Raw genomic sequence first — 27,929 nt, 5'->3', positions numbered from 1 at the left:
CCTACTAGAATAAAAGCATCCGCGACTCCCAGTACTTTTTCTTAGCTCCCAGATTTGTCCCTTGAGGTTAGGGATCGTGTTTTCCATCTTTCTGTTTGTTTTGGTTTGTTTCCTCTGTGTACCTGGCAGTGCATCCTGCTCAGTGTATGCTGAATAAATGTGGGGGGCGGTGGGGATGGGGGCACTGGATACAAATCCAATCCCCAGTGCTCATTCCAAGCAATGGCTGCTAGTGGAAGAGCTGGGCGTGGGCTGTGCTGCTGTTCTCAGGACCGGGGCTCAAGCTACTGCATGGAGAGCAGCTGCAGCTCCTGCTCCTGGACTGCCCTCCCACACGCTGTGATGACACGGTCCCGAGATAGCTGCGGCTTGTCCAAAGCACTCTGCTCTACACCAAAAGAAGGCACTTGGGGTGGAGAAGGGGAACACAGGAGCCAACAGTCTCTGATCTCTCCCTCGTTCAGTCACTTTCACAGAATGGTCCTTACCAAAATGTCAAAAGATGTTGGCAGGGGACTCAGGCATCTGACAAAAATGGCCAGCCCAGGCTGAGGCTATCCCTCAGAATACAAATGACAAAAGGCAAGCCAAGAAGGAAACAGATGCACCCAAATGCCAGAACACCATGAGTAGGAAGGCAGGAGGAGGCTACAGGTAGACACGAGAAAAAAGGGAAAGAATAATATTTTAGAGTGGAAGACAATGTTCTGTTGGAGCCTCCAAATGTGTGTGCATCAAATGTGGGTGTGGTTATACACATTCCCATTTTAGTCAGAATGTTCCCTGATGAGAACTCACAAAGATCTGCACTAAGAGTAACACAGGTTTGCCTTTCTACCCACCCGACAATCCTGTGCCTCCCCCATAAGCAAGAGAAACTCAATCACCTCAACAAAGTGGAAACAGGTGAAATGCAAGCCAGGCTCGGGAAAGCTCCCAGCACACACCTGAAAAGCCGCACTGCCAAGGGTAGCTGCCATGAGGATCAGGGAGTGGCTGGTCATGCACAACGGGGCCTTTGTGAGGCTTCTGCACAGGGGGACCCACTGAACCAGGGCAGGGCCTGTTAGCTTATGACCAGCAGGTGACCTGATTTCCTTGTCCACTGGCACAGAGCACACCCTGCCACAGTGCAAGCCTGAGAAGCAGTGAGGACCCCATGAAGCTGAAGGACAGGCTGATCCCCCGACAGACGATTAGGTAATGACTGCTGGTATGGAGTCAGTATTGGGCTTCAGGCCAATGAGGAAAGCTGGGTAGAGTGAGAATCCTAATGAATGGACCTCAAAAAGGAACTCACCTCAGGCTTGATAGAGGAATTTTTCAGTAAAGCTAAAGTGGACACCTGTCCTTTTACTTGTTTGGAATCCATTCCCCAGACTTTGGGACAGCATCTCAAGCTTGTTTTGGAGAACCTCCCTTCTCCACTTGCATTCTATGGGGTGTTGGTGACAGGGTGATCAACCCTAACCCCTTGCCCCCACCCCAATCCCACAGCTCCTGGGTTCAAGTTCCAGCTCCAACATAGATCAGATATGTAACCGACCCTGGGTTAGTCATAAAGTCTCAGTTATCTCATCTGACGGAGACTGTCAGCCTGTGGGTTAGGCAGGGAGGATCCAGTGAGAAACACTGTATAGGCACTCTGCACATCACAAGACTCAGTTCTAGGTATAGCTGGGCTATTCTTTCCTCATATATGAATCCTCCAGTAAGAGGAACCAGGAAAGGTAAGCATGAATAACTGTTTGGGGCTCGGAGAAGTTAAAGGACTGACCTAAGAGTGCAAGGCCACTAAGGAGAGGACCTGTGACTTAAGTCCTGTGAACTGAGATCCTTGTAGTATGTGGGAAAACCATACCACTTCACCCCATTAAGGTAAACCCTCTATGTTACTTGAGAGATTGAAAACAACACTAAAAAGAGAACTCTCTACCTAGAAACCATTGCTTCTTGCCAATTTCAATCCAGTAAGATTGGTGGTATCTTATGTAGATTTTCACCTTGGATATGGAGCAGCCCAAAGATTTATTTCAAGAGCTTTCCCTCTGATACACACAGGAATCTAACACACACATTCCAGTAAGAGGAGAGAGAAAAGAGAAGAGGCTGGCACTGGTGCTGGGTGCATGCCAAGCGTCGTGGCACCCTCCTCATATAACCCTGCTGTTTCATGTACAGGCAGTGCAAGACACAGCAAGGAGCCAATCAGAGTCAATAATATTTACTTTGCAGAAACATCTGTTGCTAGAAAAGCAGAATGCTGGCCAGAGTGGAGGGAAGTCATAACTGCCGGCATCTGGGGAGGCCAAGTATCTGCTTTCCAGAGTAGGTAGGGCTGTGCTTCTCTGAGTGAGGGGACCAGATGGCTAAGAAATATGGAAGCAGCTAGAAGTTTGGGCCTTGAGAGACTGCTCCCAGAGCCACCTGCTCACTCAGGGACTAGAGGAAGTGCCCTTCTTTTCTTGGAGATGCCAGCAGATATTAATCTGCACCGGATTTAAGAGAATTTAACCCAAATAGATCCAACTTTCACTAACACAGAAGGTTTACCATAATTTTTTAAAAATTAGAATCTACCTTAATTTTATACAAGTTGTACCAGTAATACCACAAGTCAAGCCATTTCCTTTTTCTCCTTGGGTAAAACTTAACATACATGTGCACACACAAACATGGACTCAGGTAACCTTACTACTGTATTTTCAGTGCATCTATTGCCTTTGTGACCTCCACAGTTACCAAAATTGTGTATTAACTACCCTTGAAATGTTTTGCTGCTCAGTCACATCTTTCTCTTTGGACTTAGAAAGTGATTACAGCTCCGGGAGGCCAAGGCGGGTGGATCACGAGGTCAGGAGTTCGAGACCAGTCTGTCCAACATAGTGAAACCTCATGTCCACTAAAAATACAAAAAAAAATAAAATAAAATAGCGGGTGTACTGGTGTGTACCTGTAATCCCAGCTACTCAGGGAGACTAAGGCAGGAGAATTGCATGAACCCGGGAGGCTGAGGCTGCAGTGAGCCGAGGTTGCACCATTGCACTCCAGCCTAGGCGACAGTGTGAGATGCCGTCTCAAAAAAAAAAAAAAGAAAAAGAAAAAGAAAAGAAAAGAAAGTGATTACAGTTCAGAAAGGCCATCACTGAGGTTAGAACTTGCAACAGGATTGGCCTCATGGCTGCCTAAAGCTCAAGAATACCAAAGTCCCCAGGCCTTGTTAATCTCTTCCTTTCCTGGACGCCAATTACTCCCTGTGCCTCATCACCTTGTATTTGGAATAATTCTGGAACTATTCATGAATGGCTTCATGTCACAATGCACAAAAAGTGCCTCGGACAGGGCTGGACACAGTGTCCCTCCAAACCTGTTGTACGATGTGAGCGGGCAAGGAAACACAAGCTGGCTTACAGGTGGAACACCTGAGAGTCCCCAGAGAGGACCCATGACAGAGAGCTGAGACATGGATGGACACGAGCCCCAGAGAGACTTCAGGTTTAGCCCACACCCCCATTCCTAGGTCAAACTCAACACACTCAAAACAAAACTCTCTCTACTCAAACACCCTCTGCCACCCTCTCCCCAGAGAGCCAGCCGAGGGCCTCTTCCTGCATCCCCAGTGTGATGAAGGGCACCACCATTCACCCTGCTGCACAAGTCACCAGTACATGTCATCCTCTCACACAGCAGGCTCCCTCATGTGCCATGTCCATTCCCAAGTCTCCTAAGCACATCTCAATTCTGCCCACTCCTTCCCATCACTATCAGCAGCCCCTAAACAAAACACCTCCATTTGCCCAGATAACTGCAACTGCTCCTCTCTGGCCTCCCCACATCCACTTTTGTCCGTCAAATCAGTTCTCCACCCAGTTGTGTCAATACCAGCAGTGAGCCCTGTGATGGCTTCCCAGAGCTCTGGAGGTGAAGACGAAAGGCCCTCCCAAGGCCTGAGAGGCCCTGCAGGGTCTGGCCTCCCCACACCCCTCTCTGGGCTCCAGCTGCTCCAGCCTCTGCCAGTTCCTGGGGCATGCCCAACTCCTACCTGCCACCACATGCCACCTCTGCCTGCAGCCCTTGGCCCAAAAGTTCTTTCCTCCAGGAAGCCTTCCCTGACTTCTCTAATCAGGCCGAACCCAACCCTATTTCTCACTCTCTGAGTACTACACTATACATCTTTTCTTTAGAGCAATTTTATATTTGTTCAGGTAATTCTTCTCTTCAAGTAATGCCTCCCCAACTAGTACGTTCTATAAGGACGAGGATCATATCCCTTCATGCTCACCACTCTATCCCCAAAGCCCAACACTCTACTGCTTGACTGAGAGCAGGTATTGCAGAAAGAACAAAGAGAGAGGAAGTTGGGCACTCCATAAGTCCATTAGCCTTCATCAAAGGTGAACCTCCCAACTCAATGTTTGACATGTGAAAAAAAAAGCAGGTAAGTTAGGACAAACTCTCCAACTTACGTAAGTCTGGCTAGAGCCTGATATATATGTGGGAATGTGCTTCCTATTAGCATGTGACCACCTCCCTTCATGTTGTCCATTGAGGAAGAGTCCCACAGAGCTGGAGGGAGAGCTACCACCAGCAGGAGCATAAAATAAAACCTCACCTATACCAAGGAAGCTGGAGAAATGAGCTACATACAACCCAACTGCTGGCCACAACCAACTGTCCTCTCTTAGCCCCAGCACAAGCCCCAGGTTGCAGTTAAAACAGTTTAAGGAAGAGTCCCCAGAGATCGCTCTTTTCTTTCTCCCCGTATCTGGGAAAACTGAGAACATATCCAATCAGAAACTGTGCTTGGAGAGAGGCATTTCCAACGACTCCCCATTTCCCCAAGTCTGTATGTAGCATTTTAAACCTATTTCGATGTGCTTCATTATAAGAAAAGCAAGTTACAGTCCCTTGTAAATACCATTCTGCAGCCCAGACTCCTGGCATTGTACTAGCAAAAACAAACAAAACACACACACACACACACCCTGTGCAAATCTTAGAATGAAACAAAATTCTCCATAGCATTTTTCTCGTTTCCGTGACACACGGTCTTACCTGTGGCCACTAGGTGGCAATCAACTATATCAGAGAACACCTTGACCAAGCAGCTAATTTAAACAGCTAAGACTCAAGGAGAAATGACAGGGCCAGCCTTAAAGGCAGTGCTGAGAACAGATCCTGTCCCACTGAGGAACAAATAACCACCTAGAAATGTCCAGTGGACACTCAGCAACTGAGAGAGGGGCCCTGGCTTCCACATGGAAAGAAGTGCTCTAACACATTCGGAGGGCCTGTGCTCTCATACAGCAAGTCAAGCCTGAGACATGGAGTGGGAGGGGTATAGGGATGAAGTCACCACCACAGTGTCTCTCACATTCTTTCAGATCTGGCTGGAGCAGATTCAGAAAACCTCTTATCTCCCCCAGGCGGATGATGTGCCCACCGACCACATCAGCCACGGTACGTTACATGACATGCATTCTGATCATACATCTGCGTGCTTTTCCTGAGGCCATTTCCCTAAAACAGCATTTCCTAAATGAGGCCATCACCAGCACTGATTCTGGAAAATTTGTTTTTCCAACCAGAGCACTAAGGCTAATGAAATTTTCAGAGTTGATTTTTAAAATGAAATCAAGTAGAATAAAGACGTGTTCCTCTTTCCAAAATGAGGTTTCTAATTCTATTTAGATGAAATACCCCTTAAAAATAATTTGGGCTACCCAAACTCACCTTAATCTACATCCAAATAACTATGAATATATTATATACATTAACTTACTGAATACTGTACTTACCAAGTACTTTAAATCCCTCCATCCTCACAACCATTCTGTTGAGTAGATATTATTACCTCCATTTTGCAGATGGGAAACTGAGGCTCAGAGAGGTTAAATAACGTGCCCAAGATCATGCGGGGAATGAGTGGTAATGTAAGAAACTTGGTCTCTCTGACTCCAAAACTCTTAACTACTACACTATATTGCCTCATTTACTCAAATATTTGAGAATCTGGTATCAATGTATTCAAAGAAATGAAAAGATGGTATGTATACATTCTGTGCCTTAAGGGGAATACAATTTTTAGAAGGGCCTAATCTGTGTGTGCAAAACTACAAAATTAAGGTAGACTGTGCTAGGGCAATCAGAGAGTAGACAAAAATGGCTACAGAAATGCAAGTGGGATATTATTCCGGCTAGGGCCATTGGAGGGGGCTTCCAAAAAAAAAAAAGAAAAAAGAAAAAGAACAGGGAGTAGCATTTGAGCTGAACCTTAAAGTTCAGTCCTATTTGGATATGTAGAAAAGGGAAGCGGAAGCAGTCACGGGAAGATGCTATAGAAGTGGAAACATGGAGCAAGGAGATGCGAAATGCAGAACCTACCCAGAAAAAGCAGCAAGTTTAACTAGATGGACAGGAGGTCAGAGTGGGAAGACCGGTTAGAATCAAACCATGGAAGGACCTGTATGCCAAGCTAAGGAATTTGAACTTACTACCTTAAAGAAATGGGAACTGGATTGTTATACAGAGGAGCAACAAGATCAACTTAAACAACAATTAAGCCTTTTACTAAGGAGCTGGCCCAGAACTTTGTTGGAGACACCTACTGTAACTCCTCCAGCAAGCTTCACTATGAGAATGTGCAACCACAGCCAAGGGGCATTCTCCCTGTAGGTAACTAAATGACAGGCAACACCTCTCAATTTGGACATTTGTGCACAGACCATTGGTCAGCCAGGAGATAAGGAAAGAGTTATAAGGGATTCAAAAAAAAAAAAAAAAAAAAAACTTCTCTGTGTTGAAAACTCCAAGTTCTGGGCCCACTATGACTTATACCTAACTGTATGCAAATAATGTATACAAATACATATGTATTTCCAAAGTGCTATATTGGCTTTTCCTCATAAGAACATTGAGAGTTAAGTGAAAGTACCTGACCTCTTCTAGATGAAGAAATTAAGGACTGGCTTAATGACAGTGCAAGTCACATAGTAGGTGCTTAATAAACATTTACTGGATCAATGACCGCTGTGTCAAGTGAGTTAGTCAGCATTGGATCTCTGATGAAAACTCAACCCCTAAAGAGCCCAGCCCCAGCTCAGCCCTGGCACAGAGAACTGAGGTACTGTATTTAGAACAACTGCATTCACATGCTGCCCCAAGACATGATAAGACAGCAGAAGGTCACCACAGGAAAAACTCCCTCAAGGAAGACTGTGGACATTTCTTAATGAAAACAAAGAAACCCATTTTGAGAGGGACTAATCAAGTGAGGGAACAAAAAAGAGAGGGTAATTCCAGGCAGCTCAAGTACAAATATCACACACACACGGGGCAAGGGGAAGGTAATTCAGAGGCGTATGACGCGCATTGGCTGCGCAAACATCAGCTTAAATCCCGGTCTCTCACTTCCCAGCTGTGTGGCCTTTAGCAAATTACCCAACCTTTCCAAGCATGTATGTAACTGTGAGGATAGTATGTACCTCACAGGTACATTGTGCTGTTGTGGGAATTCAAAATAGGAAAGACACATGTTCTGGAAGAGAGAGGACAGGGATGCCCTCGGCCCTGCCTTGCTTTCCTTCCCACAGCAGAGGTGGAGTGGAAGTTTACCAGCAGGTTGGAGAAAGGAGAATCAACCAAAGGAGAATCTTAATTACCATAACAATTAAGCAATTTTTGCCTCATTGAGTCACCAGATCAACCCCATTCTTGTGAACTACTAAAAACACACCTGAGTTCCTAAGGGTTTTCTTCAGTGCTCAGAAAACCCCTAATGCTTCTACAAATTTACAATTTCCTTTCACCCCTGGCAGATGAAAGGCAAGGCAAAACCCGGATGGACCATTTTTTAACTAAACCATTTTTTAACTAAATGAACTCAAAGCAGTATGGGTTTCTTTTTGTGAAGTTTATTAAGCTCAAGTCGTGCCTTTTAAATGCATCGGGGAAACAGTGCTATCATCAAATCCTTTCTGTCCACTGCCTGGGGAGGCAGGCCAGCCCCAGATGAAACAGATAAAAGAATGAGTGTGTTAAGACGACATTTAAGACACAAGAGACTGACAGCGTTCACAGGCCTGAAGTACTGGGCTTCCTCAGAAGGTGGAACTTGAGCTTGGCCCCTAAGGTAGACACGTTTCTAGAAAGGGGAGGGGGTGGCGAATTAAGAGGAGACCACACAAGTCAGACCCACTCACTGGGTCAGACTAGGGCTGGAAAAACCGGTAGGGGCTGGTGGGTGGAGATGGAGGGAGATAGAGGCCTAAGAATGGTGGGGAGGGGCAGGTGGAGCAGGGATTCCTCTCTCTCAGCACCTCAGCAGTTCTGTTCTGCTCAACACCAAGCAGGTGCGCAGATAGGAGGCAGTGGGGCTGGGAGGGTTGATCCTGGCTTGAGCCTCAAGACTTAGATTTTGTTTCTGGAATGCCTTTTCCTCTGCAGCAGAGACAGCTACTCAAGCTTTAAGGTGCACCCAATCACCTGGGATCTTGTCAAAATTCCAATGTGATCCAGCAGGCCTGGGAGCCTGAGAGTCTACATTTCTAATTCCCAGATGAAGCCAATGGTGCTGATCCAGGCACCACACCCTCCAAGGCAAGGGTTTGGACTCCCACTCAAGACCCTGACAGCGAAGATCACAGCTTCTTTATTCTCCTAGCACGTGCCTGGAACATACAGGACCTCAATATATATTGGAGGAATGAATGAATAAATTCCTTGAGAGAACTTAAGCTGTTGCAGACAGAATAGAAAAGAACCTAGAAAAAGAACCAGAAATGGCGTGTCTCCTTGTGCAGCCACCAACTATACATGTGAACCTAGGGAAAGTTATGTGACACACTCGGCCTTAAAAGAACTCACTTGAGGCTGGGCGCAGTGGCTCACGCCTGTAATCCCAGCACTCTGGGAGGCCGAGGTGGGCGGATCACGAGGTCAGGAGTTCAAGACCAGCCTGGCCAACACGGTGAAACCCCGTCTCCACTAAAAACACAAAAATTAGCTGGGCGTGGTGGTGGGCACCTGTAATCACAGCTACTCGGGAGGCTGAGGCAGGAGAATCGCTTGAACCCAGGAGGCGGGGCTTGCAGTGAGCCGAGATGGTGCCATAGCACTCCAGCCTGTGTGACAGAGCAAGACTCCTTCTCAAAAAGAAAAAAAACCTCACTTGAAAACCAAGGAGCCAACCCCTTTCTCTAGCTCTAAGATCCCTCCCAAAGTATCTTTTCTGTGCCTTTTATTTTTAATGGTGAGGTTATATACTGGATATTCCTACAGCAAGGCACACCTCTATGTCATTCTCAAAGAGCAGTTTCCAAAAATCCAATTGAGAGAACACAGACTCTGTTAGTCTCAGCAAATAACCATAGCAACTAATACCCCCCAAATGAAATGATGTCTTCACAATGATGTCCTGGCTCAATTAGATTAAGAGGGTGACGTGTACCATCTGAAAATTTATCGTCGTAAACTTACAGTGAAAGCCAGACCTTCTTGGAAGAGGTTTATAAGTAAAAGAAAGGCCTTGCCAATAAATGGAATTCAGGACAAAGAGCCAGAGAAGTCAAGCAGATGAGGAAATTGGGAAGGACTGCTCTGCCTGTCCAGGTTCACACAGTCAGGGCCCACGCACCCAGACAGAACCCAGAACTTGGTTAAACAGTTACAAAGCTGAGTACCACCACTTCTACCAGAGAGTTACCAAAAGACTGCCATTTTATCCTTGTTCTATGCCTTTCTTCATGCATATTACAAAAGGAAAATACTGCTACCTCAGAAAAGTCTGCAGAAATAGTTACCAAAATAATTGTAAAACCTTTAAATGAAAAAGAGGACAACTTCAAAATAACAAATTAGGGCTGATAATACATTTCCAGCCAAATTAATTTCTCCACAGGTCATCACAGGATGCAAATCTTTCTGTTACAAGGTTTTCTGACTGGAGTTAGAACTGTGAATGGAAAACTCAACGTCTATAAGTTCTACAACTTACTGTCTTTCCACATCCTTAGGCCTGCCTCTTCCAGGGTCCATGCAATCACATTTGCCCTGAACAAATTTGGGCAAGCAAGAACCTCACTTGAAAAGCAGGAAAAGAGAAACCAAGGCCTGTCACCTCCCTGTAATCCCTGAGCTTTCTAGCTTTCTCTAGCAAAGAACAAAAAGAAAAAAAGGAACAACAAACAAGCCAACCCATAACCAAGCCCAAAGAATCAGAGTTTCACTGGCATTCAACAGTTGTGAATTCGGAAAGTCACAGACGGCAGAACCTGGAGCCATACACAAGGATCAGAAACCCCTGCACTGTTCCTACCAACAGCTAACATGAATTTGAGGGCAATCAAGGGAAAAACAAGGCATGGTGGGTAAATCGAGGCCTTCATCCAGCCAAATAAGCTTAGATTTGTGGTTAACAGACTCCCAGCATTCAAAATCCCATCTCACCCATTTACAAGGTACTCAATTTCCACCTGTGTGAAAAGGCACTAAAGGGAAACCTATCTCCTGAGGCTCCTGTGAGAGAGAGATGATGCACTGAAGTGCTTAGCACAGGGCCTGGCCGGCAGCAAACACTCAATAAACCATAGGTATTAGAATCATTTACATATATATTTAATAAATAACATGCCAGGCTGATTTGTTTCTGCGTAAAAATGAAAGGACAATGAAGCCACCCGGCCCCTACCACTTTGACTTCCTCTCGCCCTCCTCCTCACCGTCAGTCCATACAGCATAATTAGGATCAAAACTGAATCCACCTGATCCCTGGACACAGCTCAGACACTCCTTGCCACTAATACCACAGGAAGCAAGGTGGCAACTCCTAAGCATCAGAATAAATTCAGTTAAAAAACAAAAATCCACTCATCTCCCCCTGGATTAAATTCATGTTTCTGGAAGAAAAAAGAAAAAAAAAACGGACCTAGCCATTCTGAACAAAGCCACACCTAATAACATTCCCAGAAATTGGTTTCACTTTCTTTTATCCCCTCTTTAATTAGTCACTTTTCTGCTATACCTCAGGGGAGGCTGTGCTCAGCCTGAGTGGGCAAACACTTACCCTCCTCATAGGTGCCCACGAAATCCCCAGGCTCCCCGCCTCCCCACTCTGCACCGTCTCCTCTCCAGCCTGGATTCCAGTCCAGGCAGGAACTCATGCTCCAGCAAGGAGTACCCCTTGCCACTGCAGACCACCACAGAATGAGAGAGGCCAAAGATAAGTGTTTCTCAAAACGTGTCTGAACACCGCTTGCAATAGGTGTTGCAAGAGCCCTTCCAGGGAGCCCACCCTCAATCAAAATCTCTAGGGCTGAGGCCTAGGAGCCTGGGCTTCCCAGGCAGTTCTTATCCATGCTGAAGTTTGAGAGCTGATACCACCTAACCCTTCAGAACATCTAATACTAAGTACCAGTAATGGAACCCCTCCAGATGACAAAGGTGGAGCTCCACAGAGCAAGCTGGATCTTCTAAATCATGAGAGTGGGTTTACAAATGTTCCCAAAGCAGGCAATTAATGCTCGTGGTAGAAGAAAGCTAGGTGACAGCAGGGGTGGGAGGAGGAAACATCCTAATTCAATTTAAAAATCACAAATTCTGAAGCCTGAGTCTTCTTCAAAACATGTTCTCAATCATGTCTCCTTATTCTGAAGCCTACACAACTGACTGGGAACACATCTTTGTTTTGTAGAAACCCAGCTCACGGCACCTGGAGCTGATGAATGGCCCTGGTGCTGACTGCCCAGAAACCAATCCGGAAACCAGGCTTCCCACAGAAGAGGCAGCTGGAGAGCCAAGCACTCTTGGACTACAGTCCTAGGCTGGAGCTGCCAATACAGGCTCTGCCCAGCTAATCTTCTCTGAGCCTGCAAATATTAAACCTGACACACAGACTCAAGTGAATCCAGAAAACAGGCTCACAGGGCAGCTGAAAATTGCAAGTGCCTAAGGTATAGGCAGGGCGGCTTCATGGGCATTCAACCAGTACAGATGCACAGGGTCCCATGCTCAGAAGGGCCTGCTTGGCTTAATGCTCTGCTGTAGCTCTCTTGAAATTTTTAATAATTTTATCTTTGAACTTGTGTTTTGCAAGTGAGATCCAGTGCGACAGTGGAGCATGTGTGTGTAGAGGAGACAGGAACAACAACCTGGATGTCATGCGGGCCCACTGGGGCTCCTTGTGGCCCCAGTGCACAGAATTCTGGTGGACCCACCATGTGTGGGAGCTCAGTGAGACTCAAAGTAAGTGCAAGGTAAGTGTCTTATATCTACGACTGAGTAAGGGGGAACGCTGACAGCCCTGAGGGGTTACACCTACCATTTCAACCAGAACTTGCCAGATGCAAGAAGACGACAATGAGACAATGGCATCCGAAGAACCATGAACGGCCCAGGAACCCTATCATAGCCTTCTTCCTCATGTTATTTCCCTGGATAAGCCAACCACTGACACTGATCATGGTAACCTAGGACAGAGACAGACTGGGCAACCCATAGTTCCTTTCCTTTCAGGCCCTCCTCACACATCGTAAGCTGAAGGTGGAGCATACTGGGAAAATGTGCATGCATCAAGAAGAAAAATGAAAACTGATTTTGTGCAACATTTCCACTGTTCTTGGAAGAATGAAATAAATGCATATGAGCTATGAAATATGGATTGGATTGTATAATTCTAGTGATTCTGCATATAAGTCAGATGATCTTATTGAAAATTGGCATTGTACAATATAAAGATGAACAGAAGAGTTCATACTAATAATTTAAAATTTTAATTCTTCCTTTTTAGAAGAACATGGGCAGATTAAAAATACCACCACACGTCAGGAAAGAAACCAGGAAAGAAAGAAAACAGCTTTCTATTTTAATGCTTTTAACAGTACTTATGTCTGCTTTTGGAAAAGGAGCCCCACAGATTAAGTACCCGGTCCTGGGCACGGGAATACCCTAGGATTGCTTTACAACCTCAATTAGCTCTCCTCTCCTCCAACTGGTACCCTGAGAAAGACTTGGGTCCATGCCACCATCATCTCTGGCCTGGACTCCTAATTGGCCTCCCCGCTTCCCTCCTGATGCTTCCCAGTCCATTTGTCACTCAGCTGCCCAGAACAACCTATTCAAAAGGCAGACCTGATCTTGTTGATGGTCCCTTCCATACCCTCCCTGATTATAACTCTTCCCACGCCACTCAAAATAAATCCAACCAAGGTCTACAAAACCTACCTCGTCTGCACACCCCACTGGCCTTGCCCTCACTCCATACCCAGCCCCACTGGCCAAATTGCAGATACTCAAAGGTGCCGCAATCCATCAGGCCACAAAGCCTAGCACTTGTCCTGTGCCCTCTTTCTGAAACACTCCCCTGTCTCCCCACCTAGTTACTGCCCCCTAGCCCATTAGATTCTCCATGAAGGGTCACTTCCTCAGGGAAGCAGCCTCCTCGCATTCCCTATCCACCCCAGGGGTACACTCTCATAGCTCCCCAGAATTCCCTTACTTATCCCTTCAATTGGTAATCTCCTTTGAGTTTGGTGACTGTTTAATGTGAACAGCTTCGATGACATTATAAACCCCAGGCAGGCAGTAGCCGTGACTGTTTAGTTCATAAAAGGATAGTCATCACAATTCTAGCACGCCAGAAGCCCCCAATAATGTTTCTAAATAAATAAATAAGCAAGCAAATAAGAATGTAACCTTTTTTAAGAGTTCGGTCAGAAGAATGATAAACCCTGCAATCCCCTTTCTCTAAAAAGGGAATGTTAAGTCCCAGAAACGCAGACAAAACAGCCATCCCATTACTCACTCCTTCACGACACACAAAACAATCAGAACACCATTTCCTAGGCTTAGTCTTGAAGCCATAAAACACCCATTTTCATTCCCCACTCACTTTCTTCCTTAGCCAACAAGATGCCTATAATGTTTTCAAGGTACCACTGATATTATTTTAAAACCACTTTGCCACTAGGCAAATGATAAAAGAAGAATTTGCATGTGTGTATCTAAACAGTGTATCTAGGCCAGAATTTTAAATAAACTAGTGACAAACCGTGCCAATTAACATCAGGTAAATACAAAAACCATCCCTTCTAATACATCAGGTATATCACTTGAGGGAAAGCATGCCTGCAACACACACACACACACTCCCTCTCTCTCTCTCTCTCTCTCACACACACACACACACACACAGATTCTCTCTCTCTCTCTCATTCCTTCTCTCTCCCTCTCCCTCTCTCTTTGGAGACGTGTTTCTTGATTTGGCTTTTGAATTTCACCTGAATCCAACTGCCCCAGACTTATGGGATCAGAAATTCTGGAAAATACATCTGGAAGTATGCCTTTTTAAAATAAACTCTCCGGATGATTCCTATGCACAATAAGTTTAAAAACCACTGTTACAGAAAGACACTGCAGGTAATATTTAAATACCAGAGAAATGGAAGAAGCTAATAGCACTAAACCTGAGCAAGCAGAGAAACAAGAAAGAAAAGGAAAGTGATGTCCCGAAGACCCGGAAAGTCCCTGGCAACACACCTCCAAGAAAGCAGCAGGAAACTGTTCCCAGAGGAGAGAAGAACCGTGGAAAAACCCTAAGCCATTGTTTGCTAGGGTCATTAATTATTTTAGCTATTTATTCACAGACACTTCCTCCTATATCAAGGTGCTCCTAGGACAGTGAGAAAGAAACCCTGACATGCTTCCCTTGCTGCAGGAGGGACGAGGTGACCCTGAGCCAGAGGCATGCATGAGCAGGGCCACCTCTCTCAGTCACACAGCTTCTCCTGGGCACCTGAGAAGAACCTTGTACCCAGGAGCCCTCACCAGAGACAGGAATCCTAGCAGCTGCTGGCCCACCCTCCCCCAAGCAGCCTCACTGCGCCCATCAACCCAGGAATCTTGAAGAATGAAAAGACTTGGAGGAAGCCTCCTAGCACAGGTCCACCCACTTCAATATCCCCTCCTGTAGTGGATAGTACCCTCAAAACTGATGTCTACCCGGAACCTCAGAATGTGACTTTATTTGGAAATGGGGTCTTTGTAGATGTAACTAGTTAAAATGAGGTCATATAGGATGAGGACGGGTCCTAAATCCAATGACTGGTGTCCTTGTAAGAAGAAGTGAGGACACACACACACACCCAGGGAAGAAGGCCCTGTGAAGATGGAGGGAGAAACTGAAGTGACACAGCTACATGCCAAGGAACACCAAGGAAAGCCAGGAAGAGGCCGGGAATGATTCTTCCCTAGGGCCTTCCAAAAGAATATGGCCCTGTTGACACTCTGATTTCAGGTTTCTGGCCTCCAGAACTGTGAGAAAACACATTTCTGTTGTTTTATGCCGCCCAGTTCATGGTACAGTTGTCCCTCGGGATCCATGGGGACTAGTTCCAGGACTCCCCACAGATACCAAAATCCATGGATGCTCAAGTATCTGATATAAAATGGCATAGTATTTGCATATAACCTACAAACATCCTTCTGTATACTTTAAATCATCTCTAGATTACTTACAATACCTAATACAATGTAAATGCTATGTAAATCGTTGTTATACTGTATTGCTTAGAGAGTAGAAAAAAGAAAAAAAAGTCTGTACATGTTCAGTACTGATGCAATAAATATTCTCCATCCGCAGTTGACTGAACTCATGGATGCAGAACCCACAGATATAGAGGCCTGGCTGTAATTTGTGATGTCAGCCTAAAGAGGCTAATACACCTCCCTCCTTAGGGAGACTGGGCCTTAAAGTCATATTGTTACCAAAACCTAGGGGTTCTGCCACAGCGAAAAAAGGAAACCTTGCTCTTTCAACACTGTGGGTGGTCTGTTCTGCCTCACTTCAGAGTCACCCTCCCACTGGCCAAACAGCGATCCTCCAAGATAGGTGTCCTCAGATCGGCACCCTCATACATCCTCCTTGGCCCGAAAGCCCTCTCCCACCCTGACCAACACAACCAACCGACTGCCACCTGGCTCTCCAGGAACCTCTTTCAAGGTGTGGCTTCACGCACATGGCCCAGGCTGGCCCCCACTGTGTGCCCACAGCTCCTGGGTTTCTCCCAACACTTTTCACACTTGCTCAGTGTGGGCAGCTCCAAGAAGACAGGGACCAGGTCAGTCTCGTGCACCACCCACAGCCCAGTGCTCACTTCAGCTTTGTCCACAGGAGCAAACAGATGGCGAACACAACGACATAAAGAGACGTCCCTCACTCTTCATTACTTGGTCCAGAAATGAGGTCTGTCTGCTGTGTGACTTCTCACAGCCGCGATTATACACCTCTTAAAGGAGTAGACTATGCCATAAAGACCACTCATTTATTGTTATTCATTCAAAAATCTATGTATTGTGGACCTACATTCCTGGTACAAGTCACTGGAGAGACAACAGTAAGTAAAAAGTAGACAGGCTGTGCCTTCATGGCATTACAAGTGAGGGTATATAAGTCAGTCATTAGTAGCCTCACATCCAAACCAGAAAACAATAAAACAATCTTGCTCATGAGCCTGTCTTCCCAGCTAAATTATTTCCTACTCAGGGTACCCAGGGCCGAGAACAGTGCCTGACACATAATAGGCAACCAATAATGCTGGATGGACAGAGGATGAAGACACTGAGGATGGATAGAAGGAAGGAATAGTGTGTAGTACATAACGGGCAGCCAGCAGGATAGATGGACACACAGATGGTTGGACAGACAGATGCATGGATATAGGCCTAGTACGTAACAGGCAGTCAATAATGATGGGCAGATGGAAGGGTGGATGGATATCTAGGGAGCAAAGCACCTGGGATGAAATGTGCACAAAGCACAACTCAAAAGAGCAAAAGATACCAGAGCCTCCTTAAGTGGCACCTCTAAAACCTCCACTTCATTTCATCTCAGACCAACCAGCAGCCTCCTAGTATCTGAAAAAAACAATAACCCTAAATGCATCTGGTATTCCACCTCCTCTGTAAACATTTAGTAGAAAAACAGCTTCACAAACACAAATATGCTCTCTCTCTTCCCACCCCTGCCCTTTCTTTCTGTAATGGGGGTTTTAAAAGGCTGTTTTGCCAGTCTTTCTCCACCACTGAGAGCATTTATGTTCTAAAACGGTGACTTCACTCTTGCCAAAATGCATACCACACACCACTGCCAGGTTGTATCATTTTTAATTATTATTTTTGTGATTCTTCTTTTATCTAGTGCCTTAAGAGAGACTTTTCTCTGAGGGACCCAGAGCTGACTCTAAGCACTTTACTGTCATATATGATGGGGAGGCAAGGGAAGGATACCACAAGCTGAAGGAGAACAAAAGGGACTGGGGGGGGTCCTTTGAACAGCACACCCAGTTAAAGCCCCCTTCCATGGGAGCGTAGAGTAGAGAAACAGTTTGCAATAAAACAAAAATACAAAGTCCCAACATCAACATTTAACCTCCTACAAAGCAGCTGGGTCTCAGAATGACAGCGGTCTCACAATACCCCAACATGCCTCATCTTTGGGTCTGGCTTAAGCCATGTTAGATTCCCTGCATTTCCAGGGTCTACTCGGTCTCATATCAGTAACGAAGTTAAAGTAATTCAGATCCTAGGAGACCTTTCTTCCCTTTCATTTTCCTTTGCTGAAGGTAAGAATAACTTTTAATCTCCAAGAACAAGTCAAGTTTCCTTTGCTTCCAACTCAGGGCCATATATTAGAACAGTGTCATATATTTATTCTGGCAATAGGCTCACCCATTCATCCTTTAACTCTTCATTGAGCACCTCCTATTTCAGGGACTGTGGGAGGCACGGAGAATAAGACACTGAACAAAACTGACATAGTCCTTCCGTTCCCCAAACCTACAACCTACTGGAGACAGACACTCAACAAATACACACTATAAACACTGAAAATTTCAATGGCAAGAATGTAAAACTGCAGATGCAAGCTAGAAAAGAATATGGTGGAGAGGAACAAAGCAGATTCCCATTACCTTCCTTATGAGGCAGGGAGCCATATTCAAGGCAAAGGTGGAAGTGGTTTATCAGCAACAGAGAAATAAAACACTTTAGAGACAGGCATTAAGAATTCTCCCAATATTGTGGTGGTGGCTTCATGAATGTATACAGGTAACAGAGTTTATCAAAGTGTGCCATTAAACACATGCAGTTTTTTCTGTGACAAGCTTTTAAAAACATAATAATTTCCCCAATATTTTGCTACTCATTTATGATCTCTCAAGATCTCCAGGATGATGAAGGTTCTTGTAGTCATAAACTAACAAAACTGACTTAGCTACAGGAAACACACCACCCTGCCACATTGTTGTTCTTGGCCTGCTCACAGCTTCATTCGTTCCTTCAACAAGTAATTATTAAACATTTACTAAGGGCTAGTACTGTCCATTAGTGTTTCCCATTACACTACAAACAGAAACACGCATAACCCAACTCTCTGGAAGCTTGTAGCCTCCTGCCAGTGTGGACTCAAGTGGAAAAGGTAAGTGCTGCCTACACACTGAGAAGGACCTACAGCATCTGAGAACGTGGAGTCAAGGCTACTCTGAGGGATTTTCAACATCATGATAGACAACGATTTGTTGAAAGCTTACTCTGTGCTAACTCCCAAGTGCTTTCAAAGATATTATTCATTCAACTCTCCCCAAATCCCTACAAGGTAGATACTATTGTTTAAATCCCTTTTACAAAAGGGAAAATTGCCAGTAAGTGATAGAACCAAGGTGAAAACCCAGAAGCCTGACTCTAGAACCCTCAATATAAAATCTAAGCTAGGCTGGGCATAGCGGCTCATGTCTATAATCCTAGCACTTTGGGAGGCCAAGGCAGGTGGATCACTTGAGGTCAGGAGTTTGAGACCAGCCCGGCCAACATGGTGAAACCTCATCTCTATTAAAAATACAAAAATTAGCTGGATGTGGTGGCACATGCCTGCAGTCCCCGCTACTTGGGAGGCAGAGGTAGGGGTAGGGGGATCACTTGAGCCCAGGAGGCGGAGGTTGCAGTGAGCCAAGATGGTGCCAGTGCACTCCAGCCTAGGCGACAGAAGAAGACCCTGTCTCAAAAAATAATAATAAAATTAAAAAATAAAATCTAAGCTACCATAAAGATAAGTTCTCACCAATCACCCCAGAAACCCACTTCAGAGTCTAAGTACTTCTTCTGGGCCAAACTGAGAATCAGCTGACACTGCTCTCTGCTGAGTAGACTCTCTGGCCTCCCCTCATCAGTACTTCCTCCACCTTTGGAGCTTGATAAAGGCAAGCTTGAGAAATGAGGGAGGTCAAAGGTTTCAAAGCAGCAGGCCTCTGCAAAAGAGAGACTCTGACATCTCTGTGCCAAAGGAGAGGCTCAATGTCATGGTGCTTCAACAGGACATGCAGAGATAGCAGCTCGAATCCCTGACTGCAGGCAGAGCGACACACAAGGCTTCTACATGGTAAACTCTGTTTTGTTGGTCTTTTAGAATGTAAGTAAGTCACCAACTTACTGAGTGAGATCATGTTATCATGATGACAGAGTTCCAGGGAAACACAGACCTCCTCTGGATCAAAGAACCTTCCCATTGTCTCCATCCAAGACGCTCGACCAAATCATGGAAAACCAATTCAACTGCTGGCAGTCCACAGGCAGCAAGCAGCCAAAATGCATCAACATGCGAGAATGCATGTGAGATGTGAATAGAAATCCCTATTGTTACAAGCCATAGGCATCCATATTAATAGCACGAATGCTATAATTAGTCATTTAGGGAAAAATAAAATAAATCTGCTCCAAGACAGTCTCCCTGAATTTTGTAAGAGTTAGAAGGATGGTTTTAAGATTGCTGATCCTGCCATGCTGACTTGCTTTCCCAAGAATGCCTTTGACCTTAGCCAGCACTAGTAAAGAACTCAGCAATGCCTGTGAGGAGGGCCAATTCCATGTCCCCAGAGGACAATGAGGTCCCCTCAACAATACTCACTAACATATGTGAGCATCCCACAACACTGCAAAGGCTGAATGACTCCCACCTGAGATCTGTCCCTTCTAAACTACCTCTGACCGCTCAGAGGCCCTGCAGGCCAAACTACCTCTCTGATGCTTTGCCGGCGGCTGCATACCTCACTCTTTCTTTTCTCGTTAACATTCTTCTGCACAGCATTACTTGCCTCTTCACAGAAAACCTATCCAACCCTCTAGAACAAGTGCTTATCATTATTTTATCAAGTTCCGGAAGGAGCGAGACTGTCAGCAAACCCAAACTATTGCTAGAGGACAGCTGAATTTCTGGTCAACATGAATCATCTTTCCAAGACTGGGGAGGGACTGTGTGCCTATGTAGAGTGAACCCTGGAAATACCCAGACTCCATGAATAACCTGCTATGACCTCAGGCAAGTCTCTGGACCTCTGTATGACAAAGTGTGAAATTAATAGGCAGAAATAAAGTCAACCTGACAAAGATGAGAGAGAAGAGAAGGCCATGCCGAAAGAGCACCAGGTGCACAAGACCATGTGGCTGGAGAAAACACAGCAACTAAAGGCCAGCATGTGGGAGAAAGGGCAGGGGTGGTGAGACCAGTGTAAAACAGGAGGGAGGGGGCGGCCACATAGGGCCTAAAGGATTATAACCAATTCTGCACAGCTGCCAGGGAGGCACCAGTTCCATCAGTGATCCATAAATACTTGGGAGTTACCTTCTGATTATGAGGTAAAACTCAGTTCTTGTGCATGAGCCTATGAGGGGCAAAATGCCAAGCTGTTCATAATAAAACAACTGAACTGAACTACTAAAATTACAATCTCAAGCCTGGATATGGTAGAATAATGTTTGCTAACAAGCTAATGCCTGATGTTATCTTAGCTAATGTCAGAAATGTATTTTCCGGCTGGGCGCAGCGGCTCACGCCTGTAATCCCAGCACTTTGGGAGGCCGAGGCAGGCAGGTTACCTGAGGTCAGGAGTTCGAGACCAGCCTGGCCAACATGGCAAAACCCCGTCTCTACTAAAAATACAAAAATTAGCCGGGCATGGTGGCACACACCTGTAATCCCAACTACTCGGGAGGCTGAGGCAGAAAAATCGCTTTAACTCGTGAGGCAGAGCTTGCAGTGAGCCGAGATCATGCCACTGCACTCCAGCCTGGGCAACAGAGTGAGACTCTGTCTCAGGAAAAAAAAAAAAAAAAATGTATTTTCCATGGGAACAAAAATACGAAATCCACTCATGTGCAAAACAATTAAATTATTTCATCATTAAATCCATCCTGATTAATCTGTAGTGTAAACTATTCGTGTCTCAGAGGTGATACAAAAATCTTCCTGTGGCCTGGTTGACACTGCATATCGAGCTTATCCACCGCTCTAATGCTAGACATTTGCATAGTAGAAGCATTGGCTATACCAGTGATTCTCTTAAAATCCTTTCTCTTTAAAGTCCTTTCAGATCCATTGGCTATCCAGCTAATAGCTATTCCTTATTTGCTACATATGAGGCACAGGGCTCTGCATAATACAAAACTAAAATGTATGCAGACTGAAGAAGTTAGCAGCCTAATGAGAAGGAAGGAGGTAGAAATAGGACTAATAGAGGACCTACTATGTGTCTGACATTGACTTATACCATCTCCTTCAATCCTCCCAAGAGCTCAATCAGGAAGGCATCATTATACCTATTTTACGGAGAGACTGAGGCTCAGAGATATTAAGAAACTTTTCCACCTTATATAGCTAATAACTTCGAAAGTTTGTATGCAAGTATAGGTCTGACTCCTAAGTTTACTCTTAACAACTCTACCATGCTTCAAAAATACAGAATGTTGTTTTTTTGTGTGTTTTGTTGTTGTTGTTGTTTTTAATGCTGGTTGCAAGAAAAAGAAAAAGCAGTAAGCACCATAGAGAGAGAGAGCATCTGTAATAAGAATTCAGTCAGAGGAGAAACTGCCCCCATTGAAAGGATGATGTTCCTCTAAGGAAGGAGCAGTTAAACTGGTCACTAAGGAATTGACCAAGGAGAGATGGGGAGAATAACCCCTATGGGAAGAGGGGACAATTTAAAAAGCACAGAGGCAGGACGCTGGGCTGCACACACGGGAAGCAGTAGGGCCGAAAGAAGGGGAGAAGTCATAGGCAGAGCAGGAGAGGCAGGCGGAGCTCTGCAGAGGCCTGGGGAACACAATGAGGGCATGAGGCTGCAGGAGGCAGCAGAGCAGAGTCTCTGTCTCCACAGAGGAAGGGAAGGAAAGATCCAAGTGAGGTGGCTCTGTCTGGGGCCTAGTTTAGAGGTAGCCAGGGTCTGAACCAGCAGTGGTTGGCGTGGTGAGAAGAGTGTGTGCAGAAGAACACCCGTGGGGTTTGGGGACTAACTGGGTGAAATAAATCATCACATGTGGGTCCAGAGGTTGTGCCTGGATGACGGGGACAGCAACAGCATTTTTAACAGAAACAGGGAGCATGGGAGGTGAAGCAGACTGGAGGAAAGAGGACAGAAACACGGCAGGATTGAGGTACCAGCAATGCATACAGATTAGAGATGCCAGCAGACATCAAGAAACTAAAGAACTGGAGAGGGGCTGGGGCTGCCAGAGGGAAGTCTAGGAGTCATGTTCATGTGGGTGGTGGCAGAAGCTAGGGACTGGAGAGATTAGTGACAAAGAGAGGCAGACCTTCTGGTTGGGGAGGAGAAGACCACAAGGGAGGGAACCTTGAGAAGATCCACAGGACAAAGAAGGTGAGCAAGGAAGGGACGTTCAGAAGGGGATGAATGAAGCATGGAGAGCACACTGTCAATGGAGGAGGAGAGAATTTCAACACAGAGAAGGAATGTTAGCAAAATCTCACGGCGGCTTATGTTTGAAAGTATGCACACCTTCTCAAGCACCATTTGTCTTTTTGAAAGAAAAGCCAAATACAAATGGAAATGCTCTGGGAGGGGAGAGATAAGAGGTGTGCCTCCCCTGCTCTGAAGTCTTGGGTCTTTTTGGTGTGAGAACCTGTCTTACCCAAGAGTGAGAACACAAGAGTCCACACCTACTTCACAATGAAAACCTACTGGAATTGCTTTAGCTAGTGAAAATTATCCTGAGATGGTTTCAGTCTTTCAAATCATTTGTCAAAACTGCTGACCTTGACTCCCATCCCTTTATGCCTTTCTAAAGTGTTGTTTGTGGCTCAGAGAAGAGGGTAATAAACACATTTGATAAAAAATCAAGTTAGAGTTGGGCATGGTATCACCATGGAACCAATAAACAACATGGAAGAGACTTCCAGTAAATTTCAGATCATTATCTCTAGTTTAAAACCAATTTAGTGCAAAGATAACTAATTGCTCCTGAGATCTCTAACACACCCATGTTTGTCCTCTGACAGTCATTACTTAGTAGGGCCAAGAAACCAAGTAGGCGGGAAAGAAAGAGCTGCCTGGCCCATAAATCGGATGCCCACTGGTTAATTCCCACAAGCCATGGCTAGGTTACATAGTGAGGGAGCAGGCCCCTGTCTTAAGGAACTTCCAATTTTGTAGACTGCTACAGGAAAACCTAACATATAAAAACCATGCAAAGAATCATATACAGAATTAGGGTACAGATGTTCAAAACTAATGCCATCCTTTGCCTCACTAAGGACTCATTATAAGCAAAATTCTTTCACACTGTGCTCACCTCGGCAGCTTCCACGCCATCTACACAACTATGATGTTCACACAGCCTTACTCTAACACATATGTTAGACAAAGTGAGGAGCGCCTGCACTCAGCTGATGTGCCAAGGCTGGAGAACCACCTATGGTGAGAATCTGACCACAGAAAACAAGGAAGAACCGGAAGGGAGTAAAGGAGGAAAATGGGACTGGGAAAACCACAGGGCCATACACGCTGTTTACTTCAAACAAGCTTTTGTTTGGTTCAAGGTTCTGTGGTCTTAAATTTAAAAGACCCCAGGGAGTGATGGCCACCCAGTCCTGTAATCTCCTATTACCATAAGCAATGTTGACCAAACAGCTCAGAGAGTATCAGATTCACTGTCCAGATAAAACCAAAACTAGTGTCTAGAGCAACTTACAGTTTAATACCAGGCGGCTGAGAGAGCTAGCCTTTTGCAATACAAATGAAAGAATTCCACGTCTCACTGTGGGCAGAAATCAACTTCTCCAACTGAAGTTCAAAATTCCTTTCTCCCAGATCACTCCCCTTCACCAACTAAAGCTTGCCACCTCCAGACACTGCCATTCAATTGGATTGAACAACTGTGTGTGGAGCCCCTCCCAGGTGGTAGGCACTCTTCTAGGACAGAACTAACCCAGCCCAGCCCCTGCCCTCATGGGCTTACACAGCCCCACCTCTGCTCTGAATCAGGATGCCTGAGCTCACACACAACCCAATTCTCAACCCTGAGTATCTTCCCTGATGTTCACTCCACCAGCAATGTTGCACTTCCCCACCTCCAGGTGTCCAGATGGGCCAAACCTCCAAATGCCATCTCATCCATGGAGTCCTCCCAGGCCCACGCCAGTCCACCTGCAGCACTGCCCACCACCCATACAACACAGGTGCTGCTTCTCTCCCTTGAGCCTCTTCGTGGCACTCTATTTGTGCCACCTAATGGCAGTTAAGACATCATCATCCTGGCCGGGCACGGTGGCTCACGCCTATAATCCCAGCACTTTGGGAGGCCAAGGCGGGCAGATCACCTGAGGTCCGGAGTTTGAGACCAGCCTGACCAACATGGAGAAACCCCGTCTCTACTAAAAATACAAAATTAGCCAGGCATGGTGGCGCATGCCTGTAATCCCAGCTACTCCGGAGGCTGAAGCAGGAGAATGGCTTGAACCCGGGAGGCAGAGGTTGCTGTGAGCCGAGATCGCGCCATTGCACTCCAGCCTGGGCAACAAGAGCAAAACTCCGTCTCAAAAAAAAAAAAAAAGACATCTCCATCCTTTGCTGTATTCGCTGTGTGACCTAAGCTGAGGCAGCTTCCCCAAGGCTCAGGTTCTGTATATTGAAAACAAGGAGATAACAGTACCTAATAATAGTAATTTTTAAAATAGCCACCTTTTATTGAGATCTTACTGTGTATCAGAGAAATGCTGTGAAATTTACAAACATTGTTTCATTTGACTCTCAAAATCCCATGAGACAGGCACTGTTATCCCCGTTTCACAGATGAGAAAACAGAAGGTGAGAGAGGCACAGTGATTTGCCCAAGGTGCACCGAGAGCAAGCAACAGAGCTGAGATTCTCACACTGGCAGCCCCACATGGGGCCCTTCATGAATCACCACCTGCTACCCATTTTTTCACAGACCCCTTCTTAGGTTTCCTACCCACCTCATAAGGTTGTTCTGAGATAAGACGTGAAAAGTCCTTAGCACACTGACTGGTTCTGCATCTCACTGTCCCCCATGGTATCCTCCTTTAAGGGAGAGTTATTCACATACATGTATGCTTTAAGCATACTAATCAATACATATTGAATTAATGAATGAAGAAAGAGAAAACAAGACTAAAGGACATCTGCCAAACTACTCAAATAAGATACCAAAGTGTCTTACAAGTGGTTACTCAACATCCTATATATAGATTCTCACAGGACAGCACAAAATGTAAGTCTCTTTTGCTCCCAAATGTCTATGAGATGCAGTCTTCATTCTGGGGTATAAAGGGGAAGTGGCAGGGGTGGTCACAGCAGAGGAGTGAGCAGGAATGACATAGCACATCCTAGAAGCAGCAGGCCCAGTTCTGCAGCCCTTACTAAGATAAAATCCCCACTGAAGGGAAATCCCATCCAAATCCTCTTTGCCAGAGAGGAGAAGAAGGTCAAACAGACTAATCCTCAAAAAGACCTGAAATTCTGGCTCACCTGGGCCACACCAAAAGACATTCCCCTGGGAGCAAGAGACAGGCATGAAAGGTGGCATGCCCCACCCTCCCACCTATGCACTGGTGACTCCTCCTCACCCGACACATATACCTCGGCACCCCTCTGAGCTCGGATACAACTCCAGCCATGTGACCTTGGAAAGGTCTCAGGCCCGTGAGATAATACCAGAACCACCCTCACACAGGTAACTGTGGCCCAACAGGTAATACACAAAGCCAGCATCTGGCATATAACTCAACATGAGTCAGCTATAAATGTGAGCAGACAATGGTGATACAGAGACCCAAACGCTGCAGTACACTGCCCTCCCATGAAACTAATGCGTGGCTTTCACACATGGATACCTTAGGTAGCCAGTTTCACTGCGGTGCACAAAATAAACCTCTTTGACCATAACAACAAAAAAATCAAAACGCGATTGGTCTCACAGGGGAAAAAAAGGCGTGTGGGTGAGGAAACAAGGAGAAAATGCAGGCAGGGAAATGGAAAAAAAGAAAAGGATGCAGCCTGACCAACTGCTGACAAGCCAAGAGCTGAGCTTGGGGAGGAAGTAGAGGCAGGTCTCTGTGGGGACTCAGAGCTTAGTCTATCAAGAAGAGAGACGTGAGGGGTCAGTCATGTCCCTGAAGCCATCATGGTGAGGACCTGCCAGCCAGAAGACAGGGCCGCCAGTTATCTGGACACCAGCCAGAGCTGACACTCAGCTGCTTTAGCTGATTTTAGTATTGAGAAGCTGATATGTGTCTGTACATAAACAGTACACACAGAAGCCTCTTCCTTTTCTAAAAATACACGGGTCTGCAGTTCAGCACTGAGAAGGCCATCTAGAGCATATAACAAAGACAGTAACTGCGGATGTCTGGCCACCAGAAGGAAAAGCATTTCCTTTATCAGCAAAGGGCGTGAAGTCACCCTTTACCCCAGAGGCCTGACTCCATCTAGGGGAACTGCATGGCACAGAAGACCTCCATGATTTCAGAGAGCTGACCTGACTCCCACCTTGGACATTTGCTATTCTTAACTGCTCTGAGTCTCAGCTTCCTCATCTGTGAAGCGGGGTGATAACAAATACCCACCTGGAAGCGTTCTTTTAAGGATGAGAAATAATGAATGCAAACCACCTAGACACAGTTCCTGGTACAGAACAGACGATCAACACACAGTAGCTTGGTTCTTCCTAAAATCCCAGAGTCTTTGCTGCTCCCTCTCCTCTCATCCCTGAAATAACCCAACTGAGGAAGAGAAAGACTGATTTTCCCTGCTCTCGTAGCAGCCTCCCTCAAGAGCTGCAGCTCCTCAGGATATTCCTGGTGCTTGTTCTGGGCAGCAACACGGGCCAAGAAATCAGGAGTCTGCTCATTAGCGAACGGAGGAGAAGAGGAAAAGGAAGTGCATCCCTCCAGTCCTCACAGAGGGCTCCTCCACACATGCTGGTCTCAGTTAAGTTCAGCAGGCGTCAGAGAGCAGGTGAGGAATGGCCTGCAAAACGGGGGCTGCCATCCTATAATCAACTAAAAGAGTTCTTTTTTTTTTTTTTTTTTTTGAGACATAGTCTCACTCTGTTGTCCCAGCTGTAGTGCAGTGGTGTGATCTTGGCTCACTGCAACCTCCACCTCCCAGATTCAAGCGATTCTCTTGCCTCAGCCCCCCAAGTAGCTGGGATTATAGGAGCCCACCACCAGGCCCGGCTAATTTTTATATTGACAGGATGTCATCATGTTGACCAGGCTGGTCTCAAACTGCTGACCTCAGGTGATCCACCGCCTTGGCCTCCCAAACTGCTGGGATTACAGACGTGAGCCACTACGCCCAGCCTAAAAGAGTTCTTATTCTGGAGTTCTCAAAGAGCTCTAGAAGGTCCTGGCCCTGAACCCTCTGAAATTGAAAATGAATTTTGGGTAAAGAAGCATTTTCTTGGGAAATTGTCCTGAACTTTCATCATATTTCAAAGTCTTTGACACTACCCTCAAAAAGAAAAAAAAAAAAGCTTTAAAACTGCCAACTCATTCATGCAAAACAAGAATGTCTGAGAAAGACTAATATAAAGCACTGGGCACTGTGGCTCACACCTGTAATCCCAGCACT

The 27,929-nt window shown here is 45.8% G+C and overlaps 1 protein-coding gene and 1 long non-coding RNA gene across 15 annotated transcripts in view; one reads left to right on the top strand and one right to left on the bottom strand.

Moving 5' to 3' along the window:
* The window catches only part of ARHGAP26 (Rho GTPase activating protein 26), a 460,401-nt gene that overhangs the window by 356,844 nt on the left and 75,628 nt on the right, over window positions 1–27,929 (bottom strand). The window lies entirely within an intron of this gene.
* Window positions 118–12,649, top strand: LOC130541548 (uncharacterized). The gene is made up of 6 exons (XR_008955618.2): window positions 118–3,495; window positions 4,206–4,438; window positions 5,385–5,460; window positions 11,690–11,948; window positions 12,092–12,251; window positions 12,511–12,649. It is a non-coding gene; the product is annotated as an uncharacterized LOC130541548 (long non-coding RNA).

This window comes from Pan paniscus, chromosome 4 (assembly GCF_029289425.2).
Source record: "Pan paniscus chromosome 4, NHGRI_mPanPan1-v2.0_pri, whole genome shotgun sequence".
NCBI lineage: Eukaryota > Metazoa > Chordata > Mammalia > Primates > Hominidae > Pan > Pan paniscus.
The sequence above is the reverse complement of the archived record's forward strand: the minus strand, read 5'-3'. Positions and strand labels throughout refer to the sequence as shown.